This window comes from Haliotis asinina, chromosome 12 (genome assembly GCF_037392515.1).
Source record: "Haliotis asinina isolate JCU_RB_2024 chromosome 12, JCU_Hal_asi_v2, whole genome shotgun sequence".
NCBI lineage: Eukaryota > Metazoa > Mollusca > Gastropoda > Lepetellida > Haliotidae > Haliotis > Haliotis asinina.
The window spans coordinates 47,977,825-47,993,871 of record NC_090291.1 but is presented as its reverse complement, the minus strand read 5'-3'; the positions used below and the strand labels follow the sequence as shown (position 1 = coordinate 47,993,871).

The 16,047-nt window shown below is 40.1% G+C and overlaps 1 pseudogene; it reads right to left on the bottom strand.

Moving 5' to 3' along the window:
- Positions 1 to 5,938: 5,938 nt before the first annotated feature.
- The window catches only part of LOC137258826 (uncharacterized), a 66,386-nt pseudogene continuing 56,277 nt past the window's right edge, over positions 5,939 to 16,047 (bottom strand).

The following is a 16,047-nucleotide window of genomic DNA, read 5'->3' as shown; positions in this document are numbered from 1 at the left end:
GTAATAAAACGGAAGAGCTGTGTCAGCATAAGGTACTTATACCAGTCAAGCGAATACGAGGGAGACAGCAGAAAACATGCCACCAATTCAATATGGTCCATGAAAATGTACAACTTCGACCTGGTCAAGGGAGAACCTGGCCCCCATTGTGTGTACTACTAAAGTAAATAGGATTGTCCTAACACTGACCCCTGAGGAACACCACAATCAAGTACTGTATCAGTATTTGTAATTTCGTTTATTGCTGTAGTTATGTCCTCCAGGTATGATTTCACCCATCATAATGCAGAAATCCTGATTACCCATCTCAACGTCCAATCTGCTGAGCAGTCTGGGGTGGTCAATAGTGTCGAACATTTTGCCGAAGTCCAACAGCACGATCAATGCAACTTCACCACCGTCTACATCCAAGCATAGATCATTCAAGATTCTAAGTAGAGCAGTCTTCGTACTATGATTGGGCCTGTGCACAGATAAAAACGTATTAAGGAGGTTATGCCGTGAGATTTGATCCAGAATTCGGCAAGGATCAGCCTTTTCAAGGAGCTTGGAAAGAAAAGATAGACTGGACACCGGCCTGTAGTTTTCGGAATTATCAGGAGTCCTGCTGTTCTGATAGGTAGTTTAACCAGCGGGACACTTGGCACATCGAAGAGTTGATCATGACTATAAGAACAACTGGCCGCAGAACATCAAGGAACAGGTAAGTCGGAACTGGATCCATAGATCATATAGTTCGCTTGGCAGTTTTCAGGAGTGAAAGGATCTCAATGCCAGAATGGTTTCATGAGAAAGTCAGACTCTTGAACACTATGATCAACTGTAATTGATCTCCGATTAAACTAATCTTATCGTGGAAATAATCTAATTAATAAATAATTGATAATTGAGCAATTGACTGATTGTCTGCATTTCATCTGCCTAAGTATGAGTGATGTCTCGTTCCTTTAGGAGATATATATCTGACGATGAATTAAAGATGGTTCATTCTCCACTGCCGTTCTGCCTTGTGATTCTCTGACTTTGCCCTACGAACGTGTGGAGTAAACGCCCCATGAAGATGTTTCTCTGGGTGGTAACTGCCTTCTTTTTTCGGGTGCATGCTTGTCCATCAATTCCGCCAACACTGTTGTAAATAGTAATAAGTTCTTCACAGTCCGAAGGTGGGTAAAGGATATGATCAGACTGATCTAACAAGGATATGATCTAACAAATCATCCCTAAAAGCAGGTCTGTCCAAATTTCGAATGTTTCTAAAATGAACAGTTTTTACGTGACAAGGTACAGTCATGTCAACATTCAAGGACGACGATACAGTCCGATCAAACATACTGGAGAATGTTACAACAGGAGCTCAAAAGATTCTAATGACTTTGCCTCATATTACAATATTGATTCATAAAATGTAATACGATCCCTATGAATAAAGGCAATCCTTCCACAACGACTTTTCCACCACGCTGTCTGGAAGCATGTCCTGGTGGTGTCTTTGTTGCTTAAATGGAGTCATCACCTGAATCACAGAGCCAAGTTTCAGTTAATCAGAATGGCTAATTCACGATCTTCAATGAATTTAGCAATGTCCTCAGATTTATTGCTAGATGATTTTGCATTCCATGCACAAACTGTCTGGTTTGACATGTTTTGGTTGAAGTAAGATGATGACGTCAAATTTGGACCATCTCGAGTCTGAGGGGGCGGCCATGGATCTATGTCCAATGAGAATCATGATCCATGATCTTCCTCTACTTTCTCCGGCCATAAAGGAAAATCCCTTCTGGTTGGTTGCTTCCTCGATGAGGTCACCACAATGCAATCAAGGTTGCACGAAGCAGTAGGTTTCCACTTGAAGTAATGGGAGAGGGGTGGGATGTGGGGTGATAACTCAGTCAGCCTTTGTCTTGAGTATGTAATCCATACAGCAGCCATGACAGCCACTGGGCAGCTTGGTTGTGTGTACACTCAGTTTAAGTTTAACTTGATATTTTAACACTAAAAATAGATATGTCCACCAACACTTCATGTAAATATGATGATCTTGTGAAAGGCATAATAACTACATGAAAATCAGGAAAATGTGGAAAGCAGTTTCAACACTGCCTACTGCTAGGGGCATTGGTGATATCCTCGTATCAAAGAGATCATCAGTCAGTGGGGAATATGATCATCGGTTGTGCAAGGACCATCATCTCATTACATCAAAGCTACTAGTATGTAGTGATGTGCTAGAGGCCTGATCATCCTGTATAACAGCGACGCATTGATTAAAGCGTGACCTGATGGAGGAGATGCATTGATCAGCGAGGATCATAATCACTTTGCATCAGAGAGAAGCATCGATCTGAGAGGAACATGATCACCACATGTTAGTTAGATGCATCGATCTTGGAGGAACACGATACTGAAATGCCTTGTGAAAACACGGAACGGACTAGAACGAACACAATTGCTTTAAACAATTAGCGCAGTTACGCCTACGTACAGTGATCATGAATTTGACACTTTTGTGTATATTTACAAAGATGGACTTACTTGTTTGAACGTTGATATCGTTTTGATGTATCGGTTTGATGTACATCTCTGACATCTGATCATAAAGAATATTCCACGGCCTGATGCCCCTCTTGTGAGTGAGTGTGTTTTAGTGAAAATCGGTTTGAACAGTTTTCCACTTACTGGACGTCGTGGCCGTTTGATGAGGGGGGACAGCCCGGATCTACTCCTATGTCCTATGAAAATGTTGCCCAACACAGAAACACAGCCAGAATCGAACCCATCATTATTGTTTCCGGTGTGCCTATAGGACTCATCCGAGTACTGAGGTACATACATGAGTACCCCGTGGGATCGGACATAATTACAGTTCCTCATTACTGTTGTATTGCCACAAGCACAAACTGTATCTGACATGAATATAACACAATGTATTTACAAATGTCTAGATGGTTGGCTTACAAAGCTTCCACCAACGTTAACAAAAACTATACAAGCAGAAACAGCTATAGTGACTGTAAATTGAAACACAATGTTAGTGAGTTGACAGGCCGTAAAGACACTTACACAGCTGCTGAAACATCAGAAAAACCTACATTTCCATAGGTGTATTTCTTAGGCTTCGAAGCCGTTGTACAGGTCTGACCAATGAACATTGTATCGAAATACCTCTATGCACTAAGAAATAGTACATTGTAATAAGTAAACACTCACTCAGTAAACAATTTCTGAAAATCTGTAAAGCGGTGACTGTGAAAGAAATGCTAAAATAAAAAAGAAACAAGAAAAGAAAAAGAAAGAATTAAAAAAATGAAAAAGAATGGATTTTATAACGGTGGATAAAAAAACTGCTCTCCTCACTCAACACTCATACCTATACGCTGCACTCAGGTGAATAACCTTCAAAGTTTATCGTCGGATTTTATGTTGATTTTGTCTGCATTACGCTGAAAGGCAGGTCATAATAGACTCACACAAAAGTGGACATGTATCCATGATGACGCACGAAGCGAGTCCAGAGAATGCTACAGGTGGTTTCAAAATAATCCAGTCACTTCTCCATGCACCTTTCCATTTTAAAGACACACGTGCAATTCTATTAACACGTTCTGGCCACTTTCTGTGTTCAACTGTTCTTGTTAACAATGTCTCACATAAGTCATTGAATTTGAAATCTGAAGAAATATTTTCAATGACTCCGAATATAGCATAATGAACAGCAAGTTCAGGGTTTCACTCAGGGAATCATGAGTCAAAGTAACAACAATTGTCTACCGTCAGTATTCACGTTAATACTGAATTCTGCTCAGCTGTTAATTGGGGTAATTTGATACACAATTAACAAATGAAAATATTTTTCATGGATGGAAAGATAATCATATCCCTACTCAAGCTGGAGCAAGATATGTAAATGTATGAACATAATCACATTTCTGGTATCTAATATCATGGCAAATGGCTTATTGCATTCACTGAAAAATAACACCATGAACTAATATCCGATCTTCATCTATCACTGTAAGACAGCTGGAAGATAGCTGTATTCAAAATATCAGTATCTAAAGGTGTTACGGGTTCTAAAGAAAGTCTGGCAATAATGTTTCGGTTGTCATTTGCATTAATTGTGAAACAGAAACGCAACCGTCAAAATCCCTTGTCAAAACAGAAGCACACATCTCTGAAGGCACGACGTTCAGGTGTCCACAAGTACCATTCACTGCATTGAATCATCCTTAAAGCAAATGGCTTGCGACGTAAGAAAATATGGTGTTTTTGTGTCAGGTATTGCTTAATCAAATATGTCCAGGTTTTGATTTAGTCGGTATGCAATGATCCCAGTGTCCACACTTTTGAGTAAGACTAAGGGCACTGAATGTTTACCATGAATAAAATGTAAGCATGCATACATTTTACACCGAATGTGTTTGGACTCTGCCGTGTATGTACAAAGTCATGCCACCAACCTAACAGCGTTGTTCAAGTATATCGCTGTGACTTGTTGAGTTGGCGTTTGGTGGGCGTTTCAGTTGTTGGGCTTGTTACTTTGAGTGTGGTAACGGTGCTAATGTCTGTGTTGGTGAGTGTGTTAAAGGTACTAAGATTATCAAATATTAGTGTCATTCATTGTACTTAACCGCAGACAGACTACACAACACTATTACGAAATACTGAAATCATGATGCTAAACATGCAAACAAATGTTGAATGTGTACCATTTACTTATGTTTTTGACTATGCAAGGGTCAGTCACAGTATTGGTTATCCTTTTAGTATAAAGTTGTTTTCACGGTTCTTTTTAAACAAAAAATTTAAATAATATAAAGCAATCCTGGTATGCTTCCATTGGAAATTTACACGTAACATAGGTTGAAGTATTTTAGTCAACCTCCTGCAACAAACAACTTTATAAATAATGCAATCTACCAATGTTACTGTAATTAAGAATGGCAGTCTTATATAATGAATATTTTACTGAATACAAAACTGTGTGCCTTAATGGTAGTATCTGGTTGGTGTGTTAGTTGCTGTGCTGGTGTGACTATTGGTGGGTGTGTTATCGGATGTTTTAGTGGGTGTATGGGTTGCTGTGCTGGTGTGACTATTGGTGGGCGTGTTATCGGATGTTTTAGTGGGTGTATGGGTTGCTGTGCTGGTGCTTCTTCGTGGTTATGTTGCTGTTGATGATACTGATAATGTGTTGGTCGGCTTGGTTGTGGATAACCGACGGATCTGCTGATGTTCGTGCATTTTGGAATTATGCTTTCTGACTAATGAATATGTTTGTCTGTGCTTTTCCATTGTAAACATGTGTTTAAAATACAAACATATACAATAAATGCCTAGATCTAACCCTATTAACATTTTAAATAGTAAACCAACTACACATTAAAATGGGCCTGCACACGTTCAGAGACAGAATGGATACAAAGACCTGTTGTCTGGTAGCCTTAACATCACCTAAACAAAACATCCTAACTGCTAAAATTGTTACGAATTTCTGCACAAGCAAACAATATATCAAAGCGTATTAAACCAATAATTTTAAGGACAGACGTCGGACATTAAGTCAGATATAGGTAAGATGTTTAACACATTTTGAAATGAATACATACATAAATCGAATCAACACACATTCACATTTCCATGCCATGAATAATACTCCATTGTCAACAAACAATTCAAATGTTACCACATCAGAGCATATTGTTAATGCACTGACTCTTATAACTGAAGATATTAATGATATCACAAACTCGTGTATGTCTGTTGTATGTATACTGAACAGCAACAGAAACGCAACTTTCGAAAAAAAATGAAATCGTTCATGTCTATGTCTTCTATTTAAAAAAATTCACAAAAAGCCAGAGCTGAGCGTCTTTTGCTGCTCTGTGTATATTGTATGTGTATTGATGCATCTGTAAGTATTTATGTTAATTGTGTATTATTTGTTGTTTTTTGATGGTGTTCAGGTTAGTGTGTACATGCGTGCATGCGTACGTTCATCTGTGATTGCGAATGTCTTGGTCATTGTATGTTGGGGTGAATGGTATTGGAATACTATACATTCATTGTGAACCTCGTGATCGAATATTAACAAACAAAACAAAGATAGAAACAAAGTCATTATCTACACAGTTATCTCCCCGACTTCAGAACCCTGGTCAACGTCTGAGACAGGGGTAGCTGTAGACTTGAGTTGGACACCGAGGCAGCTCGTGTCTAGCCCCTTATCACCGTCGCTGTCAAGGTGTCGTAGAGGAAGCATATGGCCACGTTTCAAACGTCGATGAGAACTGAAACGTCAGTGATGAGAGTTGAAGTGAAATTCAGGTATAAAGGCGCTCCTCCATGCACGCAGCGCGTAAGCAGCGCAGCGCGTCACCGCGTTTTTTGTGTGCCTCTCCCCGGGCAGCGCGTCACAGCGTCAATTTATCCCTACCTACCTAATATTAGTTTTTGTTGACTTGATTTCATGGAGAAAATGAACCAAAAGAAGAAAGCCGTCATGCTTATGTATGTCTACTGGCGATGGAAACACCGACAGAGAAAGCACACGACATGGATGCACAATATCCTGTTAAGCAGACGACAGTATGGAGAGTATTATCGTCTGGTAAAGGAGCTGGAATTGGATGCTGGCCGTTTTTTCCAATACTTTAGAATGTCTAAGGACCAGTTTGAAGAATTGCTAGCACTCATTGGACCCAACATTACCAGACGTGCATGCAGCTTGCAACGAATGATTCCTGCTAAAGAAAGACTTGCAGTCACACTCAGGTCAGCATGTTTATTTCAAACTTTTAGTACACAACAAACATAAGTAACAAATAGGAACTACCTCGTCCAAAAATAAAATCTTCCTTCTTTAGAAATGAAATGAACATATTATACTTTTACAGAAGTTTCTGAAAATCGTAATACAGTTCAACTTTCTCGAAAAATCACAGATTTTGGTAAACCTGTGATGAATCAGTATAATCCCAATCTTGATTCATGGAATTCATGTGAAATGGTGCATAGGTTTGATTTTGAAATCCCATACGTGTAGTTTGGATGCTCAGGTGCATGTCGGGGAAACACTCAGCCTTGTACAAAATCTCATGCATTAATAACTTTACTTCCGCCTTCTTTCGTGGTGGGAGTCTCTTCAGAGCAGGGACTTGTGATTTCAGGAAGAGTTCGTCTTCATCCAAATCCTGCTTCTCAGCATCTTCCTTTTGGAGATAATTTAACATAGCTCTTCCAACAGGATCATCAACTTGGTTCCTAGACCGTTTAGTAGGCTTTGGTAAGTCTTTTGGCGGAATAGGACGCGAAGTGAAGGAAGTTGATGGTGCTGGGTTGGACTGGCTATCTGTAGATACATCCATAGTACCGTCAGTGCTGGTGTTGCCTGCATCCAATGATTGGTCACCTTGCTGTTGATCATAAGCATCATCATCTGATATGGCAAGGTTACTGGATGTCCTACAAACAATTCAAAACAAAATTATTATTATCAGCAAATAAACAGATCAAATTGCTAAACATTCTATTTCAACACAAAAGCATGAAAAAGGAGATACTCACTCTGCTTCCTGTACGAATCTGGCCAGAAAAGACATGATGTTAGCATATTTCCATGGTTTCTTGGACTTAGCACCCTGGCCACTTTTGGTCTTCTGTTCCCGTTTCATACGGACGTACCTGTCACGTAGCGACTTCCATCTTGACTTACACTCAGCAGCTGAGATATAAACAATTTCATTGAAAATGGTATTCTCTTAGTACACTTAGTGTTTAGTTAGGAGATATATGCAGATTTAGGAGAGCAACAATTCCAGCACCACAGTTCTTAAATATAGTATACTTAAAGATATTCGTTTTGTAATTGCAGGTATTTGGCAACAGGTGATTCAATCAGAACGATAGCCTTCAGTTACCGTTTGGGAGAGAAGACAGTACAGGTCATCATTCCTGAGGTTTGTGATGCTATCTGGAATCTAGGAGGACCAATTTACCTCCCAGCACCACGCACAGAAAACGATTGGTTAGAGGTCGCAAATGGTTTCAAAACATGGAATTTCCCGTTGAAAAGACACATTATGAGGCCATATCCAGGAAAAGATTTACCTGAGACCAAGCGCATTTTCAACTATCGCCTTTCTCGAGCCAGAAGAGTAGTAGAAAATGCATTCGGCATTCTTGCCAACAGATGGCGCATTTTCCACAGAAAGAGCAACATGAAGGTTGAAAGTGTTAAAAAGATAACACTGGCATCATGTGTCCTCCATAATTTTGTGCTGAAAGAAACAACCCAACCACTACCTCAGGATAACCAAACACAGGGCAGTACAAGAGCGCTAGTAGATGTTGGTGGAATTGGTAATCACCCAGGAACAGATGCCATGAATATCCGTGACAAATATTGCAGTTATTTCTGTTCATCTTCTGGAGAAATACCCTGGCAATATACCATCGTTCGAAGAGGTTGAACGTAAAAGAGCACTGAAGTGCATTTTATGGGTGCTTCATAATATTCGAGTGACATTGACATTTTTGAAAGGTAACCTGAATATTAAAATTCTAGATTTCTAAAGTATGTTCACAAGTGACAAAGTATGTTCACAAGTTACGTATGTTCACAACTCCAAACAATGTTCATGAGTTTGATATTGTCAATAAAAAGTGAAAACCATATTTACCTGTTGTCTCGCATGCTTGGCTGATTGCCGTCCATGCATTGTTTGCCATTTCCGTGTCTTTATAATGTCTGCTGTCAATATCATAGAGGCAGGGATGTTTCTGCACCTCAGTGATCAACAATTCTTCATTTATCTGTGATTTGGGCATCGTGAATTTGAAATATTGTCCAAAATAGCAAAATGTTCTTGCAACCACGTGTATTTTCAAAATGGTCGGAAGTCGGGGATTCCCCTACGCGTCGGCGCGTCAAGCAGCAAAAATCGCTTTTTTCGCGATTCAAAAATTTTGACGCCGACGCGCTGCCTGTGTGGAGTGACAGTAACTTAAATCAATGAAGGAGATTTTTTTTGTTGTGACGCGCTGCGCTGCGCTGCGCTGCTTGCGCGCTGCGTGCATGGAGGAGCGCCTTAAGAGTCTATTTTGAAATAAAGCATCGTATCAACGGTGGTATGGTTATATTCGACTGGATTCACATAAAGTGTGTCATTCGCTTCCCACAGAGGTTACTTGTCATATCGTCCTACGAACCTATCTGTATTTCCCAGTTCTCGTACAATCCCCTAGAGACCAAAACTCGCTACATGAATTATCTTCCTTCTTTCTGTCCATTCAGAGCATGTGTTACATTGATTTAGGTCCAGCTTGACAATAATGCAAGCACATATGGGGCCACAAATATCCCTCCTCTGCCGAGGAATGTGTGGATGTGACACACTTGACATTTAGTGGCGAGTTTGTCCGTTGTCAACGAAGGTGATGGGGACGCCATTGAACACCAATCGATGATTGAGTTTTGTCTAAAAGAAACATCTGCGCATCGCGCAGAGGAAGCGGTTGTAGTTTTCCCGAAGCATTTGGAAATTACCGAGGTCTTGCGAGTGTCACTTTTAAAACAACTTCGCGGATTGCATCACGAATCCTGAACACTCTCACCACGAAAGAGACGTACTAGAACAGAGGTTCGTAACCTCCATAGGAAGAGAATGAGTGCATGCATGAGACCAGTGTATCAATCATTGATCATCCAAATTCAGATTCCATGTATCACTAGCGACATTGGGGAAACATTATCGTAAATCAGTTTAGTGAATAGATCTGATAAACTTAAAAAATGAAACATTGAAAATAATAGTGAAGTAGACTTTACATAACGTCTGAATCTACTCTTTTATGTGGGAGTCTAGAAGCAAAGAACAGACAAAGACGAACTGACCTGAATTAATCAAACAAAAATATGTTATAAAAATATTCAAAACGTTTTTTGTTCTGATAACACAAAATCTAGAAACCTTTATGACTGAGTACAAATCTCATATTGCACAATTAATAGGAATTATATCCTTCCCTCAGGTCGTGGGTAGGTAATTTGCCTAAGAAAACACCAGCCTACAAGGGCGCCACATCTGTTGTAAGTCACAACGTGGTGGTGGGTGGAAATGTCACTTCTCAGGAATCAAAATCAAAATCGATAAACAAACTCACAAGAGATCGGTGCCCGGCTCTTCTTCCACATTATTATAGTGGAAATCGTCCTCTGATATGGTGTGCACCGCACTGTCTTTCGAGAAACGGCTCCTGAGCACGCGCTGTTGGAGGATGAAGAGTTTGTAGGCGGCGAGATGGAGGCGTTGCGTCACGTTGGATTCCTCACTCCTAGATACAACAGATACATGAGGAAAACAGCCTACACTTGGTACATATATGCCTTACATCTGGGAAATGTGAATTATGTAAATGCTATTAGTCAATGACTCAAACTTTATTACGTTTGTGACATGTATTATCATATCTGAAGCATCTTGAAAAACACAAAACGTCATAAAATTATCTGCGATGTTCAATGCATAGAATGTTTATTCATTTTCAGAGCATTGCATTTGATGGCGTCGACAACAGGTGTTCACTGAATCAGCTAATGCAAAATGAAAGGTTATCGAAGTGTTCCCAGCCTGGTCACAATGCGATTGATTTCAGAATCAGTCATATGCCCAAGGTGTTTAAGGATTCGACACTTCATGGCGTCCTTCACCTGCTACGTTTGAATTCGACATATCTCCACATAAAATAGAGTACGGTTTAATGTTGTACCATCATGCAGTTATATAGTGTTATATTTGTAAATTGACCTTACTTTGTTGTAGGTAAACTGAGTTTTCTTTTGACTTCTTCAGGCCTTTCAATCGGACCTATAACATCCACTGACGACTGCTTTGTCTGGTACGCAGAGTCCTTGACCTTCATGTCATGAATAAAGGTCGTCTGTGTTTCACTCGTACTTGATGGCCTTACATCGTGATAAGGAGAGGCCTGGAAACTTTTGGGCGCCGAGGACAAAGCCGAATCTGTGTCCGTCGTCACCGTTAACAAAGACGAACTCGGACCAAGGACTTTCTTCTCATCTTTGTTAGATTTGAAACTGTCTGATGACGTTGTTGCTTCGGACGAACAGATAGCCGAGTCAGAATTCTCATTCTCATACTTTGAGGGAACGTATTCCTCTTCCTGACTGACTGATTTTTCCGTAGTGTCGTTTCTGTTGATGTTAACATGCCTGCTACTGTTTCTGGCTGAACAGTTGTACATTATAACATTACACGTTGCCCCACTATTTCCATGTTCTCTGGGAGTCGCACTACTGCTATCCTCTTCCGGCGCGTCGGGCATGTCCGGAAATTGAAACACGTTCCCGTCGTCGGCTGGTACATTAGCTTCGGAACTGTACTGGACCTCTTGGCTGAAGAACTTCCTGAACAACTCACGCCTTGCATAGTCCGAGTCTCTATCACTATTTTGCTTTGTATCCAACACATCCAGCGTATCACGTTTTGTTGCACGTTTGCTATTGGCTTTAGAGCGTTTATGTGAAGCATAAGATTTTTTGTGGTATTGTTCACTCTCTGTGCTGGAGGCGCGGGTCACCGACCTGGTGGAACAGCCACTGTGACCCAGTGATCCACAGGAAGTGAATCATACGATAGCTTTTATGGTGGCGCCGTTTGAATGGCGAGACTTGATGGAGGGTTTGTCACCTTCACAGTTCCCACATCTGGACCACACTGTCGGAATCAACCCGATGTCTGTGATTGGGCGCCCTGCTTCTGCTCAAGATTGTCTCGGTGGTTAAGGTTCTTTGTCTACAGCGGCTGCAATCACATGACACTGTAGATTCAAAACTGTTCACCTCAGACCTTGACCTAGACTTACAAGGTCCTATCACTTTGCTCTTTAAGGAGATCTAAACTTGCAGACCTTGCAATATGTTTCGCTTCTCTTTCCTTGAAAGTTCAGAATGCGAATGACAATCCTCAATTGCTACAGATCTCCACGAAGAAACTTTTGGTTTATAAGGCAATTCAATGACAGAACGCCTCTGATTTTGATAACTGTCTGTATGGACCCACAGCTCCTCGTAAACTATCATCTCCCTCAGGTTCATCTAAATAGATGTGTATGGAGCTATTGTCATCTACGTCAACGTTAGAATGCTCCTCATTCGACACAATCACAGTAGGAAAAAGATGGTCATTTGATGCATCAGCGAAACTAGAGAACGCTGACTTACAGCCATGTCGTCATATAACGATGCCTGCCTAACAAGAAACGCCCAGTGCTATGCGATCTTTTCATTTTATCTCTGCCAACAGGATGAGGCGCTTGCAGAAACGACGTTGCTCGCAACATCTTATTTGCCTCTTTGCGACGAACCTCTTCATTTCTTAAACGGGTTCCAGCAAACGCTAACGTCCCACCAACCAGGCCTCCAACAATGGAGTTGTCATCAGAGTCAGATGCCATTGACGTAGCAGTTGTTTTGTTAAAGTCGACAGCAACTGGAGCAGCAATCGGTGTCCTCTCTGCCTCTTTGTATGAAGCGAAGAACCTTGCAGCTACATCTCCACAACGTTCGTTATAGCCAGGAGTGGAGGTACACGAATCTTCAGCCTAAAATGTAATGACGAAAATGTCACTGATACACACACCAGTTGTCATATATATGCAATAAACGATCTCTTTAACTGAAACCTGAAACACGACAACACATCATTCTGTGGCTGATCATAAAAGACCACCGAAATTAAAATATGAGGTTTCATATTATATTATTTTTGATATTATATTACACAATTTTTTGTCATACCCTATATTTATTATGTGATATTAATAAAAGTCTGATTGATATGTACAATGTGTATTTAAACATGCCTGGAGTCCAAGTACCAATATCAAAATGGAAAAAATGAAAAAAATATAAAACAATCAGTATAAGTCGTTAAACTAAGAGTATATTGAAGAGGCCTAGTTCGGGTCACAGACGGAATAAGTTGTTTCGGCTGATGTTATATATCTTTAAGGCTTGTAATATCAATCAAGGAACAGATAACATTAAATATCATGTTGTTTTAATATAACTACAATTGTTTTAATATAACGTTTACTGCAAATTAATAATGCATTTTTGGAAACTAAATTAAGATAAATTCACAAGAAGGGTATTATTTATCCCACTAAACTTGACACAGCACGCTATATGCGCAAGCACTGACATATAAGCACCTCAAAGCCTAAACGAATGGGCCACGAAATCGAGCTCGGTAAATGTGCGCGTTCACTTTATATTGTACTTGCAGCATGTGTGCTCTTGTTATTAACGCATGTCCGTCATATAACATTAACTGTGACAACACTATGTCTATGATTATGAGATCGTCACGTTATGCTGGTCAGGTTGAAGGATTGCGTATGTTGATAAATCACTTTCACACTGACGCTTGTAAATCCATCTTGTTCCACTGATGGCATCTGTCACGAATACTTACAAAGGCATGTTAAACTGAGTGAGTGAACAAAATAGTACATATGGTAAGAATAAATGTCAAAATGGTTAATTGCACCGGACATGATTTTGATCCCTTATGCGGCATTCACAAGTGTTTCCTATATTTCTACAACGAAAATTCTAAAATTTTGAACGGCATTAAGAAGTGATATACATAAAGCGAGAATTTATGGATAACGAAGTTAACATTCATAAATTCTCGCCTTTATTCTGATATACAGTGTATGCTAACAACAAAGAAAGTTTGAGCGAGAGTCGCATGGCGTGCGTTAATATCTTCTTAGAAAGAGTCTGCTTAGTACCAGTAGTGCAATGTAGATAGGGGGACAGAGCTGTCCTGACACAACAATGGCGGGAACGCTGACCACTGGACACCTTAAACCACCCTTGTCATATAGTACATGGATATTTTATTTTCAAAATTTGAATTTCAATGGTCTTAATATGACTGTTGAGATTATTTTAGATTTGACATTCATAGAACGCTATCACAACGTCGATCTGCCTGCAGCTTATGTTCAGTTAACTGGCCAATTTCTATAGATTTGCTTGTTTGAACAGTCGTTGTGCAATAGTTGTGCATTAAGAAAAAATCAGGAAGAAGGGTGACACATGTCGTATTCATGATATTGCATCCATAATTTACTATAGTGTTTTCTCAGAGAATTTCGGGTGGCACTAGATATGAGACTCTTTGTCGACAAAGAATTAACTATGTAATTATATAAACACGTACTAATGGTGAAAATATAATAATAATACCGAATCGATACATGATCCAATATACATGACCATACCGAGTGGTTATATGACGCGAATGGCAAGTTCACAACTGCCCTGCCATTTATGTGTACATTACCACGTAGGGACACGTGACTGGTAACACGTGTTGTCATTCAAATGACCAGACCTATTAATTGTATCACACGTGCAATGTTTCTAAGGGGTGGATGGGTAGTCCAGTGGTTAAAGCGTTCGCTCGTCACGCTGAAGACCCGGGTTCATTCCCCACATGGTATAATTTGTGAAGCCCATCTCTGGTGTCCCGGCCTTGATATTGCTAGAATGTTGCTAAAAGTGCCAAAAAATAACTCACTCTCTCATTGTTTCTACACCGAGGTATCAGTGAAATAGACTGTTACCAAAGGACATTCGAAGTGTCAAAACAGTGGAAGAGGGAATGGCCGATTTTTGCTATTACATACTTATTTACATACATACGTTTTTGCCTCTGACCCCAAAAAGGGCAAAGGGCAAAGGGGTAGTCCAGTGGTTAAAGCGTTCGTTCGACACGTTTAAGACCAGGGTTAAATTCCCCACGTTGGAAGAATGAGTGAAGCTCATTTCTGGTCTCCCCGCCGTGATGTACGAATGTTGCTAAAAGTGGTGTCAAACCATACTCACTCGAGTCCTAACCTACCGATTCACCCAGTATCCCGCCCAATTTAGGTCAACAGGTAGTGACAAGGTACACACACACTAATTGCGTTGGCACTCATCCCCATGATATGCTACATTTTCCATATTTTAAGTTAGCCTTTGTCCCTACGGTAACGTCCTGTGTTGATTTTGCAAATGATTTATGAAACGTTTCTTCACGTATCCGTGCCTCTGTGATTACCTTCGTTATAGCAATGACAGGCGGGGTAATGATAGGAGGCGGTATCGTACAACGTCTGGCCTTCAGTTCAGAGAACGATACCTGGGGCGTTGGCGTCTCGGAAGGAGGAAACTTGGAATCTGAAATCGAAAGAGAAAATAGAATTCCAGTTTTTCGCTTGCACGAAATTAGCTTAATGACCAGTTCCTGAAAAGGAAAAATCACTATGCTTAATCATTATAGGTACATATGTATTTCGAAACAGTATCACACATCAATAACAGTTTTTCCAAATGTATTTGACAACAAACATATATGCTGTATTTCAGTTAAGCACTTACTTCATTACACAGCATTCAGTTTTATTTCATTTGAGACCAATGAATTATTCACTAACACAAAATGATAACATTTGCAACAAAACCAAAATTTGCACAGTCATATAGTCCACAGACGCACACTCTGCTTTGTCTCACAAATATTGGGCACCCGAATAAAATGATTGTTTAAGAGACAATCAGTGTTTTTTGTCACTTTTCTCTATGTTCTACGAGGAGGGGGGGGGGGGGGGGGGGGGGAACTTGCTGGTTGTACAGTAAAATGTGCAGGCTGCACGTGTGAATCTGAAACATTCAAAAAAGAACCGCGTTTTTTCAATACTGGTTTAGTTTGGAGACTGCTGGTAGCTGTTAGAAACCTGGATATATGTACAGTTATTTTGAGATATACAAACGATCAATTTTGATATTCTAATTGCATATTATGACGACGAGCCACTTCGGTGTATCTTTTATGTTTGGGCAAATTGCTTTAATGAGCTGCATTAATCAAGAATGAGTCCCATCTGCTTTATCGGAATGTCATTACGCACATGTATGCATTAACATGAAAGTACCAATCACAACAAATGGGATTTCGATTTTAAGGAAGG